Source organism: Trichechus manatus, unplaced genomic scaffold (assembly GCF_000243295.1).
Source record: "Trichechus manatus latirostris isolate Lorelei unplaced genomic scaffold, TriManLat1.0 scaffold00045, whole genome shotgun sequence".
NCBI classification, from domain to species: domain Eukaryota; kingdom Metazoa; phylum Chordata; class Mammalia; order Sirenia; family Trichechidae; genus Trichechus; species Trichechus manatus.
This window is the reverse complement of record NW_004443981.1, coordinates 9,030,106-9,048,768: the sequence shown is the minus strand read 5'-3', so window position 1 is coordinate 9,048,768 and position 18,663 is coordinate 9,030,106.

Sequence of the window (18,663 nt, the reverse complement as noted above, 5' to 3'; positions counted from 1 at the left end):
CGCCCGCCGCCGCCGCGCTGACCTCAGCGCGCTGCCCCGCCCTGCGCTCCGGCTCCCGGCTCCCGGCGGGATCGGGCCTCGCCGCTTTCCGTAGGGAGGCCGGGATGCTGGGAAGGCAGAGGCGGGCGGGGACGGAGGAGAGGGGCGGGGCCGAGACGGGGCGAGCGCCGGCCAGCGCGCCGCAGAGATTGCTACACCGGCGCGTGCGCAAGACTGAGCACCAGTTGTGTTGAGCGGACGCATGCACACGGCCTCATACAATTCCGCGCCGCCGTTCCGCGAGGCCGCGCAGGACCCCGGGGTACTGAAGGGGACCCCGATGCGAAGAGGGCCGGGGTCGCGATAGGAGGCGAAGATCTCGCAGGAAGGACCGGGCGAGCGGCTCCGCTGCCCGCAGCCCCGCTGCCTGCGGGGCCTTTGGCCAGCCTGGTCGCAGTGGACATCGAGGGTCGCCCACAGGCCCAGCCCCAATGCCTCGTCCGGGCCACGGGCAATGCTTTAAAACTAGGGCCCATCTGCGCACGAAGCGGCCTTAAAAAGTGGGTCCAGCCCTCAGACTTTACAGCTGGAAGACTGAGACACAGGCCGGGCGGGCGACCTGCCCAGGTCGCACCCAAACCCCCAGTGTGGCGAGGCTGCTGAGGAGGCGGCGATCAGCGGGTCACCCCGGTGCCCTGTGAATTCGCAACGCCTCCTGCAGTGGCCATTTAAATCCCATGCTTCTATTTACCCCTTTTTCTCGGACAGATGGCGTAGGGTGTGAATTTGGTAGGGTTTGCCTAGCTAGGCACTGCTTTTACTAAAATTGTTGGTTTCTGTTGGTTTATTTGGGTGGCTGGGGGAAAGAAGTTGATGGAGAATATGAGGGGGGCCTTAGTGGTGAAAACGATTAAGCTCTAGACTACTAACGGAAAGGTTGGGGTTTGAACCAACCCAGAGGCACCTGGGAAGAGAGTCCTGTCGATCTGCTTTCAAAAGTCACGGCCATTGAAAACCCTACGGAGGACTGTTCTCTGAAACACGGCATCACCATGAGTCGGAACCCACCCCACTGCAACTGGTTTGGGTTTGTTGTTTTTTTTTAACCCACAAACCAACCCTTGGCGTCTGGAGAGGAGGGACTGGCTCGAACTTCCGGGGGATCTGGGGCCATGGTTGTGTGTGAGGGCCTCTGGGAATGGAGTGTTTGTGTCCAGGCCTCAGGCTGCGGGACCCTAACCCAAGGAAAGGCAGGAGTGGGAGGCTGGTGGCTTCAGTAGGAGCAGGGCTGCTAGGTGGAGCAGATGAGGGGCAGATAGGGGTTTGATGGTGGGAAGCTAGGGGATCTTGGGGGCTTCTGTTTTCTCAATATTGAACAAGTGTGGTGGAACTAGTCTATGGTACTAGAATCAGAATCAGGCCTACCTCTGGGGGAGTGGCATTGGCTGTCTGGTATCTGGAAATGTTCTATGACTTGATTTGGGTGGTGGTTACACAAGGGTACACGTAAGTAAACATTCTTCAAACTGTGCACTTAAGATTAGCGCATGTCAGTGTCTATATATTGTAGCTCAGTTTTTAAGAATAGGCAAAAGTAATCCTTGGTAATAGAAGTTAGAGGTGTGGTTACTTTTGGGGGATACGGACTGGAGGGGCCACAAGAGAGCCTTCTGGAAGGCAGGGAACATTCTGTATCTTGATCTGGTGTTACACGAGTCTACACATACAAAACTTTGTCAAACTGTGCTCTGATTATCTGTGCACTTTACTGCATGTGTGTGCTTTTTTTAAAGTTAAAAAAAAAAAAAAAGCAGATCACCTGCCTCAAAACCAGCAGCTTCCTGCTGGTCTTAGATTAAAGACCAAATTCTTTACCCTGACCTTTAAGTAGGGTGACCAGATGTCCCAATTTATCTGGGCCAGTTTCCATTTTATGCCTTTGTCACAGTGTCAGTGTTAACATCGTCCTTCACTCCCACAAGCGTCCCAGTTTGGACAGTACATTATCTTGTCTCCTGACCCAGCAGGCTCTTCCTGGCCTTGCTCAGCCCTCCAGTCCATTCTTAACCATCTTCCCTTCAGTCGTTAACTCTAGCTGCACTGGCCTCTGTGCTGCTCCTCAGCTATTCCAGCTTCTTCCTGCCTCAGGGCCTTTGCACTTACCAGAGCTGCCGCCCTGGATTCCTGTCTCTCTCCCCCAGATTGTCTACTTCAATCTGAAATTTCCTTTTCCATATTGCCCCCCACCCCCACCCCGGAATACTTGCCTAACTCTCCGGGCTACATCAGGCCCCAGTTCACCCTGTTGACACTCAGGACGATACGCGTGAGGCTTGCTCACTAGCCTGGAAACTACAAGAGCATAAGATCTCTGCACCGTGTCCTCTGCCCTTAGCCCAGCACCTGGCAGCTCACTAACAGGACTGAAGGAATGGCTACCTGAATGAACACAGGTGGGCCTTATAGGATGCGTACTTCTTCCTGCATGAAGAGTGCTGGTGTTGTGAGCACTGGGCTGAGCAGGACACAGAGAATGCAAGTGCAGCCAGGTGCTGGGGGTGGCAGCTGGGTGGGGCAGAGTTGTCAGCATCACCCAGGGGCCCACATCCATTCTGACCTTGGTAGTGGCTGATGAGATGGGAGGAGGCACTTGGGGCCTGCCTTCCTCCTCCGTGCTCCCATTGCACTGGCGTCATTGCTCAGCTCCCCCGTTTCATCCACAGGCCGAAGTGAGCTGTTCTTGTGGGCCTCCCTGAGACTGCACACTCCCTCCAAGGTAGGACTCAGGTGCCCAGTGCCCCGTACAGGTGAAAGGTGTTTGCAGGGGTGAAGGAAGCAAACTGAGGAGAGAGGATACTCCAAGGCAGATGGGAAAGGCTTGGGCACCTGCAGGAGGCCCAGTAGTCCAGGTGGCTGGGAGTGGAGATTGGGATGGGGAAACCAAGTCTTGGGCACATTTGTTAGGTAATAGGAGGAGGAGGAAGCTGGCAAACACTTCCACAGAACTGGCAACATGCCAGGCACTATTCTAGAGTTTTACATATATTAACTCGTGGAACCCTCATAAGAGCTCTATAGCCACTCCTGAAGTCCACCTTCCAGCCAAAGATTAGACAGGCCTATAAAACAAACAATAACACGTGAGAAGCGTGCTTCTTAGTTCAGTCAAGTATAAGAGACCAAATGGGCAACACCTGCCCGAAAGCAAAGACAAGGAGGCAGGAAGGGACAGGAAAACAGGATGAATGGACATGGAGAACCCGGGGTGGACAGGGAAAAGGGGAGAGTGTGGACACATTGCAGGGATTGCAACTAATGTCATAAAACAATTTGTGTATAAAATTTTTGAATGAAAAACTAATTTGCACTGTAAACTTTCACCTAAACACAATAAAATAAATAAATAAAAATCCCCCCAAAAAAAGAATTTGGACAGGGGCACAGCAGTTTGACATCACCATGATATCTGGGGCCTTGGCTAGGAAGATTAAATGGCTAGGGGCTGGAATCATGGCAATTTCTTCTCTCACAAGTCTGGCATCTGAACTGGCATGACTCAAAGACTGGGTTCAGTGGGGACTATGGACTGAAGCACCTACACTTGGCCCCTCTGTGCGACTTGGGCTTCCTCACAGCATGGTGGCCTCGGGGTAGTTGGACTTCTTACATGGTGGCTCAGAGCACCAAGAGTGGGTGTTCTAGTGAACAAGGTGAGGGTACGTGGCCTTTCTTGTTTTTGTTGAGGTGAAATTCACATAACATACAATTAACCATTTTAGTGTAAATTCAGTGGCATTGAGTGTATTCAAATGTTGTATAAACACCGCTTCTCTCTCGTTTCAAAAAATGTTCATCATCCCAGAAAAACATCCCATACCCATTAACTAATCCCTCCCCATTCCCTCCTTCCCCCATCTCCTGGCAACCATTAATCTGCTTTCTGTCTCGATGGATTTGCCTATTCTGGATATTTCACATAAACGGAATCATACAATATGTAGTCTTCTGTATTTGGCCTCTTTCACTTAGCATAATGTTTTCAAGGTTCATCCATATTGTAGCATGAATCAGTACTTCATTCCTTTATTATGGCTAATATTCTGTTGTATGGACATACCACAATTCCCTTATCCATTCATCCATTGATGGATACTTGGATTGTTTCTACTTTTAGGCTATTGTGAAGAATGCTTGTCTTACTTATCTAGTGCAGCTATAACAGAAATACCACAAATGGGTGGCTTTAACAAACCGAAATTTATTTTTCTCACTGTTTAGGAAGTTAAAAGTCTGAATTCAGGGCACCGCCTCTAGGGGAAAGCTTTCTCTCTCTGCTAGCTATGGGAGAAGGTCCTTGTCTCTTCAGCTTCTATTCTTTGGCTCCTTGGTGATCTTTATGTGGTGTGGTACCTGTCTTCTCCCATCTCTGCTATCTTGCTTGTCCTAGTCTTCTCTTTTTATATCTCAAAAGAGATTGATTTAAGACATACCCTGCACTAATCCTGTCTCATTAACATAACAAAGAAAACTCATTCCCAAATGGGATTGTAACTACAGATATAGGGGGTTAGGATTTACAACACATATTCTTAAGGGACACAATTCAATCTATAACAATGCTGCTATAAACATTCCTGTATACATGGCCTTTTATGACCAAACTTTGGAAGTCACATGGCATCACTTCTGCCATATTCTATTGGCCAATGCAGTCACAAGCCTGGCCAGGTTCTAGGGCAGGGGATGTAGATCCCTGTCTCGAAGGGAGGAGTGCCAAAGAGTTTGGGGCCCCAGAAGGGAGTGAGTCAGATGGGTACTTGTTGTAGCTAGTTTAGACAAGAGGCAGGATGACCACTGGGAGGCTGTTGCAGTCATCGTGCAGCTTGTGCCAACCAGGCAAACCTTTTGGAAAAGGTTTCCAAAACTTCTGGAATTCACAAGCAGAAATTAAAAGGGTTTACATCTTTTGACCCAATGTACTGGATACTAGTCAGGGTGGCTCTGCTGCTCATGATGCTTCCCCTTTCTCTGGAAACACCCCAGCACACAGAGGTGATCTCATTGGCTAGGAGATATTGACTCCTAGCCACAGCTGATTGGTTCAACCTGATCCAAGCCAAACCAATCAAAATCCTTCCCTGTGATTTTTTTACACAGGCACTCAGGAAAGCAGGTGGCTCCTATCTAGTGGGGGAGTCTCAGGATGCAAGGCTTGAGGCAGTCAACAGCCATCTTCCTTGACCTCCACAGAGGAGCTGAGCTGCAGTGAAAGAGGATGAAGACAATGGACACAGAAAAGCAGAAATGAAAGAGACAGGAAACCTAAAGGGATGCAAGTCCTTGATTTTGTGGTGTGAAAGGCAGCCTCCGAGATGGTCCCTAAAGATCCTCACTGGGAGAGACAGAATAATGGCTCAAAGATATCCACATCTTAATACCTGCAACCGGTGGACATCTTAGTTAGCTAGTGCTTAGTTGGCTGAAAGAACACAAAGTGGGTAGTTTTAAAGAACAGAAATTTATTTTCTCACAATTCACGAGGCGAGAGGTCTGAATTCAAGGCACTGGCTGTAGGGGGAGGTCCTTTCTTGTCTATTTCAGCTTCTAGTAGCTGGCCGCCCTTGGACTTCCTGAGCTTGTAGACTGCCTCCATCATCTTCAGGTACTGTCTGTCCTCCCCCCTGTAGGCTTGCTTGTCTCTGCCTAACCTAACCTGCTCTTTTTATATCTCAAAACTGATTACATTTAAGGCTGATATGGCCTCATTAACATAACAAAGAAAGCCTTATTTCCAAACAGGATTACATCCAGAGGTAGAGGGATTAGAATTCTTACATATATTTTGGGGGGACAAATTCAATCCATAACACAGTGAGAAAGAAGAATCCAGAAAAATGAACAGAGTGTCAGTAAATTCTGGGACAACTTCAAGTAGCCTAATATATTGGAGTCCTGAAGGAGAGGAGCGAGAAAGGGGGGACAAAAAAAAATCTGAAGAAATAATCACTGAAAATTTTCCAGAAGTTAAGTGAATTCCGGGCACAAGAAATACGACAGACCAAAACAAAACAAAAAAACCTAAGACCACTACTCTTCTGTCAATTTGCTGTACTGTGGTGGTGTGTGTGTTGCTATGGAGATGGAAGCTACACCACCAGTACTTTAAATACCAGCAAGATCAGCCATGATGGACAGGGTTCAGTGGAGCTTCCGGACTAAGACAGACTAGGAAGAAAGGCCTGGTGATCTACTTCCGAAAATTTGCCAATTAAAATCCTATGAATCACAACAAAATATTATCTGATATAGTGCTGGGCCCCCATGCATCTGTCTGTCGTACTGTGGGGGCTTACGTGTCGCTGTAATGCTGGAAGCTATGCCACCAGTATTCAAATACCAGGCAGACAGGATTCAGCTGAGCTTCCATACTAAGACAGAATAGGAAAAAGGACCCAGCAGTCTACTTCTGAAAAGAATTAGCCAGTGAAAGCTTTATGAATAGCAGTGGAACATTGTCTGATAGGGTGCCAGAAGATGAGCCCCTCAGGTTGGAAAGCACTCAAAATACGACTGGGGAAGAGCTGCCTCCTCAAAGGAGAGTTGACCTTAATAAACATGGATGGAGTCAAGCTTTCAAGACCTTCATTTGCTTATGTAGCACGACTCAAAATGAGAAAAACAGCTCCAAACATCCATCAATCATCGGAATGTGGGATGTACGAAGTTTGAATCTAGGAAAATTGGAAATCATCAAAAATGAAATGGAACACATAAACATCAATATTCTAGGTATTAATCAGCTGAAATGGACTGGTATTGACCATTTTGAATTGGACAACCATATGGTCTACTATGATGGGAACGAAAACTTGAAGAGGAATAGCATTGCATTCATCGTCAAAAAGAACATTTTATACACTGCTAATGGGAATGTTTCTTAGTCATCTAGTGCTGCTGTAACAGAAATACCACAAGTGGATGGACTTAACAAAGAGAAATTTATTCTCTCACAGTCTAGTAGGCTACAGGTCCAAATTCAGGGCATCAGCTCCCGGAGAAGGCTTTCTCTGTTAGCTCTGGAGGAAGGTCCCTGTCATCAGTCTTCCCTTGGTCTAGGAGCTTCTCTGCACAGGAACCTCAGGTCCAAAGGACACACTCTGCTCCCAGCACTGCTTTCTTGGTGGTATGAGGTCCTCATGTGTCTCTGCTCGCTTCTCTCTTTTATATCTCAAAAGAGATTGGCTTAAGACTATCTAATCTTGTAGACCTCATCAGTATAACTGCCTTATACAATACTGGGAATCATGACCTAGCCAAATCAACAGATATTTTTGGGGGACACAATTCAATCCATGATAGAATGTAAAATGGTACGACCACTTTGGAAATCAATTTGGCACTTCCTTAAAAACCTACGAATAGAAGTACCATGTGATCCAGCAATCCCACTCCTTGAAATATATCCTAGAGAAATAAGAGCCATCACATGAATAGCTATATGCACACCCATGTTCACTGCAGCACTGCTCACGATAGCAAGAAGATGGAAACAACCTAGGTGCCCATCAACAGATGAATGGATAAACAAATTATGGTAGATTCACACGATGGAATACTATGCAATGATAAAGAAAACGAATCTGTGAAACATCTCATAACATGGATGAATCTGGAAGGCATTTTGCTGAGTGAAATTAGTCACAAAAGGACAAATATTGTATGAGACCACTATTATAAGAACTCAAGAAAAGGTTTAAACTCAGAAGAAAACATACTTTGATGGTTATGGGGGTGGGGAGGGAGGGACAGGGGTATTCACTAACTAGACAGTAGACCAGAATTACCTTAGGTGAAAGAAGGACAGCACACACTACAGAGGAAGTCAGCACAACTGGACTAAACCAAAAGGTAAGAAGTTTCCTGAATACAACCAAACACTTCAAGGGACAGAGTAGCAGGGGTGGGGTGTCTGGGGACCATGGTTTCAGGGCACATCTAGGTCAATTGGCATAACAAAATTTATTAAGAAAATGTTCCACATCCCACTTTGGTGAGTGGCGTCTGGGGTCTTAAAAGCTAGCAAGTAGCCATCTAAGATGCATCAATTTGGTTCCAACCCACCTGGATCAGAGGAGAATGAAGAACACCAAAGACACAAGGAAAGTATTAGCCCAAGAGACAGAAAGGGCCACATAAACCAGAGACTCCATCAGCCTGAGACCAGAAGAGCTAGATGGTGCCCAGCTACCACCAATGACTGCCCTGACAGGGAACACAACAGACAGTCCCTGACGGAGCAGGAGAAAAGTGGGGTGCAGAACTCAAATTCTAGTAAAAAGACCAGACTTAATGGTTTGACTGAGACTACAGGGACCCTGGAAGACATGGCCCCCGGACTCTCTGTTAGCCCAAAACTAAAATCATTCCCGAGGCCAACTCTTCAAAGATTAGACTGGACTATGGGACATAAAATGATACTCAGGAAGAGTGTACTTTTTAGCTCAAGTAGCTACATGAGACTAAATGGGCAGCTCCTGTCTGGAGGCAAGATGAGAAGGCAAAAAGGGACAGGAGCTGGTTTAATGGACACGGGAAATCCAGGGTGGAAAGGAGAAGTGTGCTGTCACAGTATAGGGAGAGCAACTAGGGTCACATAACAATGTATGTATAAATTTTTATATGAGAAACTAACTTGAATTGTAAATTTTCACTTAAAGCACAATTTAAAAAAAGAACATTTCAAGATCTATCCTGAAGTACAGTGCTGTCAGTGATAGGATAATATCCATATGCCTACAAGGAAGACGGTTAATATGACAGTCCTTCAAATTTAGGCACCAACCACTGAGTCCAAAGATGAAGATATTGAAGATTTTTACCAACTTCTTCAGTCTGAAATTGATTGAACATACAATCAGGATACATTGATAATTACTGGTGATTGGAATGTGAAAGTTGGAAATGAAGAAAGATCGGTAGTTGGAAAATACGGCCTTGGTGATAGAAATGATACTGGGAATCACATGATAGAATTTTGCAAGACCAATGACTTCTTCATCGCATGTATCTTTTTTCACCAACATAAACGGTGACTATACACATGGACTTCACCAAACGGAATACGCAGGAATCAAGTTGACTATACCTGTGGAAAGAGACAATGGAGAAGCTCAGTATCATCAGTCAGAACAAGGCCACGGGCCAACTTTGGAACAGACCATCAATTGCTCATATGCAAGTTCAAGTTGAAACTGAAGAAAATCAGAATAAGCCCATGAGAGCCAAAGTATGACCTTGAATATATCCTACCTGAATTTAGAGACTATCTCAAGAATAGATTTGACGCGTCCAACGCTAATGACCGAAGACCAGACGAGTTGTGGAATGCCATCAAAGCCATCATACATGAAGAAAGCAAAAGGTCTTTTAAAAGACGGGAAAGAAAGAAAAGACCAAAGTGAATGTCAGAAGAGACTCTGAAATTTGCTCTTGAATGTCGAGTAGCTAAAGCAAATGGAAGAAATGATGAAGTAAAAGAGCTGAACAGAAGATTTCAAAGTGCAGCTCGAGAAGACAAAGTAAAGTATTACAACGACGTGCAAAGACCTAGGGATAGAAAACCAAAAGGGAAGAACACGCTCAGCATTTCTCAAGCTGAAAGAACTGAAGAAAAAATTCAAGCCTCGAGTTGCAATATTGCAGGATTCTACAGGGAAAGTATTAAACGACACAGGAAGCATCAAAAGAAGATGGAAGGAATACACAGATTCACTATACTAAAAAGAATTGGTTAACATTCAGCCATTTCAGGAGGTAGCATATGATCAGGAACCAACAGTCCTGAAGGAAGAAGTACAAGCTGTACTGAAGGCATTGGTGATAAGCAAGGCTCCAGGAATTGACAGAATACCAATTGAGATGTTTCAACAAATGGGTGCAAGGCTGGAAGTGCTCACTCATCTATGCCAAGAAATTTGGAAGACAGCTGCCTGGCCAACCTACTGGAAGAGATCTATATTTATGCCTATTCCTAAGAAAGGTGTTCCTACTGAATGCGGAAATTATCAAACAGTATAATTAATATCACACGCAAGTAAAATTTTGCTGAGGATCATTCAAAAGCAACTGCAGCAGTATATTGACAGGGAACTGCCAGAAACTTAAGCTGGATTCAGAAGAAGTCATCGAACCAGGGATATCATTGCTGACGTCAGATGGATCCTGGCTGAAAGCGAAGAATACCAGAAATATGTTTAGCTGTGTTTTATTGACTATGCAAAGGCATTCCACTGTGTGGATCATAACAAATTATGGATAACATTGCGAAGAATGGGAATTCCAGAACACTTAATTGTGCTCATGAGGAACCTGTACATAGATCAAGAGGTAGTTCGAACAGAACAAGGGGATACTTCGTGGTTTAAAGTCAGGAAAGGTGTGTGTCAGGGTTGTATCCTTTCACCATACTTATTCAATCTGTATGCTAAGCAAATAGTCTGAGAAGCTGGACTATAAGAACAGGGCATCAGGATTGCAGGAAGACTCATCAACAACCTGCATTATGCAGATGACACAGCCTCGCTTGCTGAAAGTGAAGAGAACTCAAAGCACTTACTGATGAAGATCAAAGACCGCAGACTTCAGTATGGATTACACCTCAGAATAAAGAAAACAAAAAATCCTCACAACTGGACCAATAAGCAACATCATGATAAGTGGAAAAAAGATTGAAGTTGTCAAGGATTTCATTTTACTGCATCCACAGTCAACACCCATGGAAGCAGCAGTCAAGAAATCAAAAGACACATTGCATTGGGCAAATCTAGCAAAAGAACCTTTTAAAGTGTTGAAAAGCAAAGATGTCGCCTTGAAGACAAAGGTGCGCCTGACCCAAGCCATGGCATTTTCAATCGCCTCATATACATGAGAAAGTTGGACGATGCATAAGGAAGACGGAAGAAGAATTGACCCCTTTGAATTGTGGTGTTTGAGAAGAATATTGAACATACCATGGATTGCCAAAAGAACAATCAAATTTGTCTTGGAAGAAGTAGAACCAGAATGCTGCTTAGAAGCAAGGATGGTGAGACTACGTCTCACATACTTTGGAAATGTTATCAGGAGGGATCAGTCCCTGGAGAAGGACATCATTCTGGTAAAGTAGAGGGCTAGGAAAAAAGAGGAAGACTCTCAACAAGATGGACTGACACAGTGGCCACGACAATGGGCTTAAGCATAACAATTGTGAGGATGGTGCAGGACCGGGCAGTGTTTCCTTCTGCTGTACATAGGGTAGCTATGAGTGGGAACCGACTTGACGGCACCTAACAACAACGTAGTGCTGGGAGATGAGCCCCCTAGGTTAGGAGGCACTACACAATGCCCACAATGGACTCAGATATGCCCATGATCACGAAGACAGCGCAGGACTGGGCAACAGTTCATTCTGTTGTGCATAAGGTCACTGCCTTAGTTACCTAGTGCCGCCATAACAGAAATACCGCAAGGGAATGGCTTTAACAAACAGAAATTTATTTTCTCACAATTTAGGAGGCTAGAGTCCAAATTCAGGGCACTAGTTCCAGGGAAAGGCTTTCTCTCTCTGTCGGCTCTGGGGGAAAGTCCTTGTCATCCATCTTCCCCTGGTCTAGGAGCTTCTCAGCACAGGGTCCCTGAGTCCAAAGGACATGCTCTACCCCTGGCCGTTCTTGTTTGGTGGTAATGAGGTCCCTCTCCTCTCTGCGCGCTTCTCTCTTTTATGTTTAAAAGAGATTGACTCAAGACATAACCTAATTCTGTAGATTGCGTCCTGCCTCATAAACATAACTGCCTCTAATTCTGTCTCATTAACATCATAGAGGTTAGGATTTACAATACACAGGAGATTTCCATCAGATCACAAAATGGAGGACAACCACACAACACTGGGAATCATGGCCTAGCCAAGTTGACATACATTTTTGAGGGATACAATTCCATCCATAGCAGTCACTATCTTAGTTATCTAGTGCTGCTATAACAGAAATACCACAAGTGGATGGCTTTAACAAACAGAAGTTTATTCTCCAACAGTCTGTAGGCTAGAAGTCCAAATTCAGGGCGCCCCAGCTCCGGGGGAAGGCTTTCTCTGTCGGCTCCGGAGGAAGGTCCTTGCCATCAATCTTCCCTTGGTCTAGGAGCTTCTCAGGAACAGGGACCCCGAGTCCAAAGGACATGCTCTCCTCCCAGTGCTGCTTTCTTGGTGGTATGAGGTCCCCCTGTCTCTCTGCTCGCTCCTCTCTCTTGTATTTCAAAATAGATTGGCTTAAGACACTAATCTTGTAGATCTCATCAATATAACTGCACTAATCCATCTCATTAACATCATAGTGATAGGATTTACAACACATAGGGAAATCACATCAGATGATAAAATTGTAGACAATCATACAATACTGGGAATCATGACCTAGCCAAGTTGATATACATATTTTTGGGAACACAATTCAATCCATGACAGTCACCACAAGTTGGAACTGTCTCAGTAGCGACTAACAATAGGAAACTAACACCTGCCCCATCCCCCAGGAGCAGCTGCCCTGAAAGGGTGGTGGGATGGCCTGCAGAAGACTCAGCTGTGGTGCTGGATGAGAAACAGCACCCTGTGAGGTTGAAGTGCTGTCCAGTAGGGTGGGGTGTGTGCTTCAAACCAGCAGGGGTGACGTGGTGCCATCTCCCCTGTAGTCCAAATGCACGGGTCCAGGAACCAATTATTACACCAAATACCACACTGGAGGAATGTTAGCTTTCCTTCCTGTGACCTTGGTCTAGTGTCCAAGAAAGGAATGCTCCCATCAGGAAACACAGTCGTGCCAGTGAATTCAAACTGAGGCTGCCCTCCCCCACTGGCTGTTTCTGGTTCCTCATGCCACGGAACCATCAGGCAGAGAAGGGACTTCTGGACCAGCTGGGGTAATTGATTCTAATCATCTGAGGGAATGTGGATTGATTCTACACATGGGCAAGGCAGACTCTGTCAATACCCAGGGGTCACTAAGGGGCTTCCATATTTAATCGTCTGCTTATTGGGAAAAGGGAAGAGGGAAGAGAGCCTGTTAAAGACAGGCCACAAAGGACCCAGGTCCTGAAGGAATGAAGGTTTAGACAACCCACCAGATTAAAAAGAAAAAGATGCTGCTGAGGAGCTGGCAGGGAGGGGTCAGGGGGAACCTGGGATGGAGGGTGAAATGTGGGGCTGGGCTTCCCAGTTTATACCTCAGGCCACTCGGATCACCTGGAAGCAGGGACTGTAGGGGCACATGTCATGCAAATTGCTTCTTTCTCAGTCTTTCTTATGTGCCTACTGATATAGGAGCACTGGGGGGTGCCCAATAATTTGCTGCCATCACCCACAGTGACCAGGAGCAGAAGGGACTTTTTGTGTCCTCTGTGGACAAGGGGAATGCTGAAGGGCGCAGAGGTGGACGTTCCCCCCTCGCCCCTCCAGGTCCACTCACCACGCTCCTCTACCGTGCTTTTATGGGAGGTGCCAATAGGCAACCTTGCCCTCTGATTTCTGGGTTTGGCCACCAGGAGGCTCCAGCACGACGCTGGGAGTTAGGGGAAGAAACAGGCATTTATTCCCAGCCCCACTGCACTGGACTTCCCGGGTGGTGCAAACAGTTAACCCGCCTGGCTGCTCATCAAAAGGTTGGCAGTATGAATCCACCCGAAGGCACTGGTGATGTACTTCCAAAAATCAGCCGCGGAAACCCCACGGAGCACAGTTCCCCTCTGATACCCACGGGGTCGCCGTGAGTTGGAGTCAACTAGCTGGCAACTGGCCTTTTGTTTCTTTCTTCACCGGGTGCTGCATCTTGGCTGCCAGTCACAGCTCCTGCCTCTGACCCTCTCTGTGAAGTTCCCGTCTCCAGGCTCTGGTCACTCCTCCTTCCCACTGCACCCTGGAGGACCTAGAGGTGTGACAACTTGCTGTTGCTGTCACCCTCAGGGAGCTGCCCACCCCTTCCCAACTTCCCTTACCCCTGCCCACACCTCAACAGATCCCCTCCTCAATGTCCCTGCTTAGTGTGCCACCTGCTGGGACTTTGATACAGTAAAATGTAAGGTAACAGTCATTACAGTGCTATTGGTATTTTACCTTAAAAAAAAAAAAGAAAAAGAAAACCTAAATGCCCATCAATAAACAAATTGTTGTTGTTAGGTGCTGTCAGATCGATTCTGACTCATAGCAACCTTATGTACAACAGAATGAAACACTACCCAGTCCTGTGCCATCCTCACAATTGTTGCTATGTTTGAGCCCATGGTTCAAGTCACTGTGTCAATCCATCTTATTGAGGGGCTTCTTTTTTTTTTTTTTTTTAAGACCTCTTTAAAGTGCTAAAAAGCAAAGATGTCACTTTGAGGACTAAGATGCACCTGACCCGAGCCATGGTATTTTCAATCACCTCTTATGTGTGCAAAAGCTGGACAATGAAAAAGGAAGCCTGAAGAAGAATTGCCACATTTGAATTACAGTGTTGGGGAACAATATTGAATATATCGTGGACTGCCAGAAGAACAAACAAATCTGTCTTGGAAGAAGCACAGCCAGAATGCTCCTTAGAAGCGAGGATGGCGAGACTTTGTCTCACTTACTTTGGACATGTCATCAGGAGGGATCAGACCTGGAGAAGGACGTTGTAAAATTCTAGTGGAAGTAGTGGTAGTGGTAGTAGCAGCGTCCAAACCTGTGTAACTGCAGGGGGCATAACGCAAACCAAGATCAGCCCAAGGCTGATGCTTATGAGGTAGATGTCAGACATACCTTTTTACCAATTCTGACACCAGCCGTCCCTCCCATGGCACTCTCTACTTCTCTTCCAGATTTGGTAATCTATTGCAATGGACACACAGAACTCACAGACCATACTTACAGTTAAGTAGTTCATTAAGGAAGTAACAGGGTACAACTTAGGCTCAGGATCAGCAGGCTACAACTCAGGACTGAGATCAGGAAGCATGTAGACAAAGTCTCCCTTCTTCAGTGAAGGACAGCTCTCTCAGCTCCTCTCTACTTGCAGTGCTCCTCTCAGCCCCCTGAGGACAGGCTCTTTTTGTCCCGTTCAAGGACAGACTCCTCTTGGCCCTGCAGCCTGTCACCACCTACTCTGCCTCTGGGCCCCTTCTGGGCTAAGGTGCACTGTTACTAAAACAAAAGCAGGAGTTACAAAATGGAGTTGGGCCCAAACCTGAACCAACCATTTCAGATACGCCAAGCACCTCAATTTTAAAAGCCCGTATACAGAGCCAACTCAATGGCACCTAACATCACCACATCCATAATATGAAACTCCATGTAGGCACTTGATATGGCTTGAATTGTGTCCCCCCAAAATATGTGTTGTGATCCTAATCTCTATAAGCTGTCGATGTAATGCTGTTTGGGAATGGCGTTTTCTTTGTTACGTTAATGAGGTCATATCAGAGTAGGGTGTGTCCTTAGCCTCATCACTTCTGAGTTATAAAAAGAGCAGAATAGACACAGAGTTGGGCACATACAGGGGGAGGGTGGATGCCTTCTGAGGATCACCAAGAAGCAATGAATGCCCAGGACTACCTACAAGGAAGCAATCAATAAAGTCGAGACCCTGATTTGGACTTTTAGCCTCCAAAACTGTGAGAAAATACATTTCTGTTCTTTAAAGCCACCTGTGTTACAGCAGCGCTAGGAAACTAAGACATTACTTAAAAAAAAAAAACAAAAGTAGATTAATTCATTCAACCGAACAAAGGCTACTGAACACCTGCTATGTGCCAGAACCATTCTAGGTGCCGGGGACACAGCAGTGGTCAAGACAGACACCGAAGAGTTCTTTCTAGTCCTGGAGACACAGACTACAAACCAGTGCCCAGAGGAGTAAAGAGAGAATTCTGGGTAGTGACGAGAGCTTTGAGGAAAGAGGACGAGTAACATGGTGGGGTGGGTGGGGGGCGGGAAGTGGGAGGGAAGCCTCTCTATTTCAGCAACATTTTAGCTGAGATGTCAGTGACAAGAAAGAGACTCCCTGGTAGAGGAAACACTGGCACAGAACCGGCACAGGGTGAAGGCCAGCATGGCTTGGTGGGGAGGTGGGCAGGGCCACATGCCGGGCCTGGATGTGCATGGCAGGCCTTGCCCATGGACGGTTCTACAGAGGCCCTGCCTTCCCTGTTGCCTGCCTGGTCCTGCACTGCTGTGGCTCTGGTGGTGGTTCCCAGCTGTCTTAGTCATCTAGTGCTGCTATAACAGAAATACCACAAGTGGATGGCTTTAACAAAGAGAAATTTACTCTCTCACAGTCTAGGAGGCTAGAAGTCTGAATTCAGGGTGCTAGCTCCAGGGACAGGCTTTTACCCTCTGTAGGCTCTGGGGGAAGGTCCTTGTCATCAATCTTCCTCTGGTCTAGGAGTTTGAGACTCTCAGCACAGGGACCCCAAGTCCAAAGGATGCACTCTGCTCCCAGCATTGCTTTCTTGGTGGTATAAAGTCCCCATGTCTCTCTGCTCGCTTCTCTCTTTTGTATCTCAAAAGAGATTGGCTCAAAACACAATCTAATCTTGTAGATTCAGTCCTGCCTCATTAACAGAACTGCCGCTAATCCCACCTCATTAACATCATAGAGGTAGGTTTACAACACATAGGAAAATCACATCAAATGACAAAATGGTGGACAATCACACAATACTGGGAATTATGGCCCAGCCAAGTTGACACACATTTTGCGGGGACATGTTATCACAATTGTGTGGACTGGAGCCACCTGCCGCAATAGCCAATTCTGAAACAGGGGTGAGGTGAGCAGCAAGAGTTTTATTATATATGGATGTATATGAGACAGAGGAGAATAGATTCCTCCAAAAACCTGCCACCTCTAACTTGGGGCCAGCTGGAGGCTTTACAGGGACAGGATCATGAGTCTTAAGAATTTGTGGAAAGTTAGTTCCTCCTTGAGGTGGTCATGGTGGTCATGTCCCAGACAAGTTGACCCTCCTACTGGCATTCCTGAAGGTTGCCTGACACCACCCTGGTTTCTGGTCACAAGACGGGCACTTTGTTCAGTCTTTCATTCCTAGATTACTATGACTTGTTTTCCGCCCTGGGGGGATACTGGTTAATCTTAAACTTTTTACAAAGACTGGAACGGGAAGGAAAAGAAGATCATGAGACAATGCGGGGGTTAGCAATGGGAGAGTAATAATAGTGAGCCAGACCTATGCAGCCTCTTCCGGACACAATTCAATCCATGACACCGGGTTTTCTGCCACCTGGTTCTCCGGGCTCATGGCTTTTCCTAAAGTGTGTTTCTCTCCTTGTTCTCGACATCTGGGCTGACCACATGGAGGACTTCGAAGCTCTGGGGTCACATGCCGGGCCAGTACCCTGCCAGGGTCAGATGCAAAGAAAGCGTCCACAGAAATGTTTGTGGAATGTGTGGAGGGAGGGGGCAAGGAGCCAGCAATGAGGGGGCAGGAGAGAACAGGACGCCAGAGGTCCCCACTGTTAGAGGACCCAGATCTGAAACTTCACGGGTTATGGCAGGCTGCCTGCCCTTTAGAGTGAGCTCCTGAGGTGGGGACTTCTCCCCTCCTTCTCTTTGTTCAGTCCCTCAGTGGTGGGGGAGCAAAACGGAGTGATGGAATCAGGGGAGCCATTATCATAGAGACCCAAGTAGCTGGGGCCAAAAGCATGGTACTTGGGAAGCCAGGAAGCCAACCCTGGAGTCCTCCACAGCCCCCAGGCGAAGGGAGCACACCAGGCTGGGCTCAGCCGCTGAGCAGGGCTGGGTGGGGCTGCTCTCCAGGGCCTGCCTGCACGGGGGCCTAAAACATCTGTATCAGCCAGGGTCTCAGTGAGGAACGGCCGGTCCCCTCGAATTAGGGTCATTCCAGAAGAATCTGTTTGCAAAGAGCCCAGTGATGGGGGAAGATGTAGGGGAACCACAAGGATGGTGCAGGAAGGGGCTGGCAGTGGCATAGCTGTCACTACCCATGTCCTGTCTCCACCAGCCCTTTAGATGCCACCTCCACCCTCCCCGTGTCCCAAAGGCTACCTGTGAGGGTGACTTTAGCAGGCTCCAGGCTCTTGACTTGCTCTTGGGCTTGAGCACTGGGGAGCTCTGGCTGAAGGTCAGGGAGGGAGGGAGGGTGGCCATTCCCATGGCTCCTTCCCTGTGGCCTGGCCCCTGTCTGTGTTCCCAACCAGAGGTCACTGTCCTCTCAAGACAGGCGCTTCTTTCCCCCTGGGTTCCCATCCCTGCTCCCTCCATTTCCCCTTAGGGCCCGGTAGTGCCAGCCTAGCTGTCCCTAGCCCGGGGGCACACCCACCCCACATGATCCTCCTGTTCTCTGGGACTGTGGTCCTGGGTCATAAACCTGCCATCCTGTCATGGATTGAACTGTGTCCCCCAAAAATATCTGTCAACTTTGCTGGGTCATGATTCTCAGTATTGTATAATTGTGTACCATTTGTAATCTGATGTGATTTCCTTATGTGTTGTAAACTCTGTCATTTTGATGTAATAAGATGGATTGGCGGCAGTTATACTGGTGAGGTATACAAGATTGGATAGTGTCTTAAGCCAATCTCTTTTGAGATATAAAAGAGAGAAGTGAGCAGAGACACATAGGAACCTCATACCACCAAGAAAGCAGTGCTGGGAG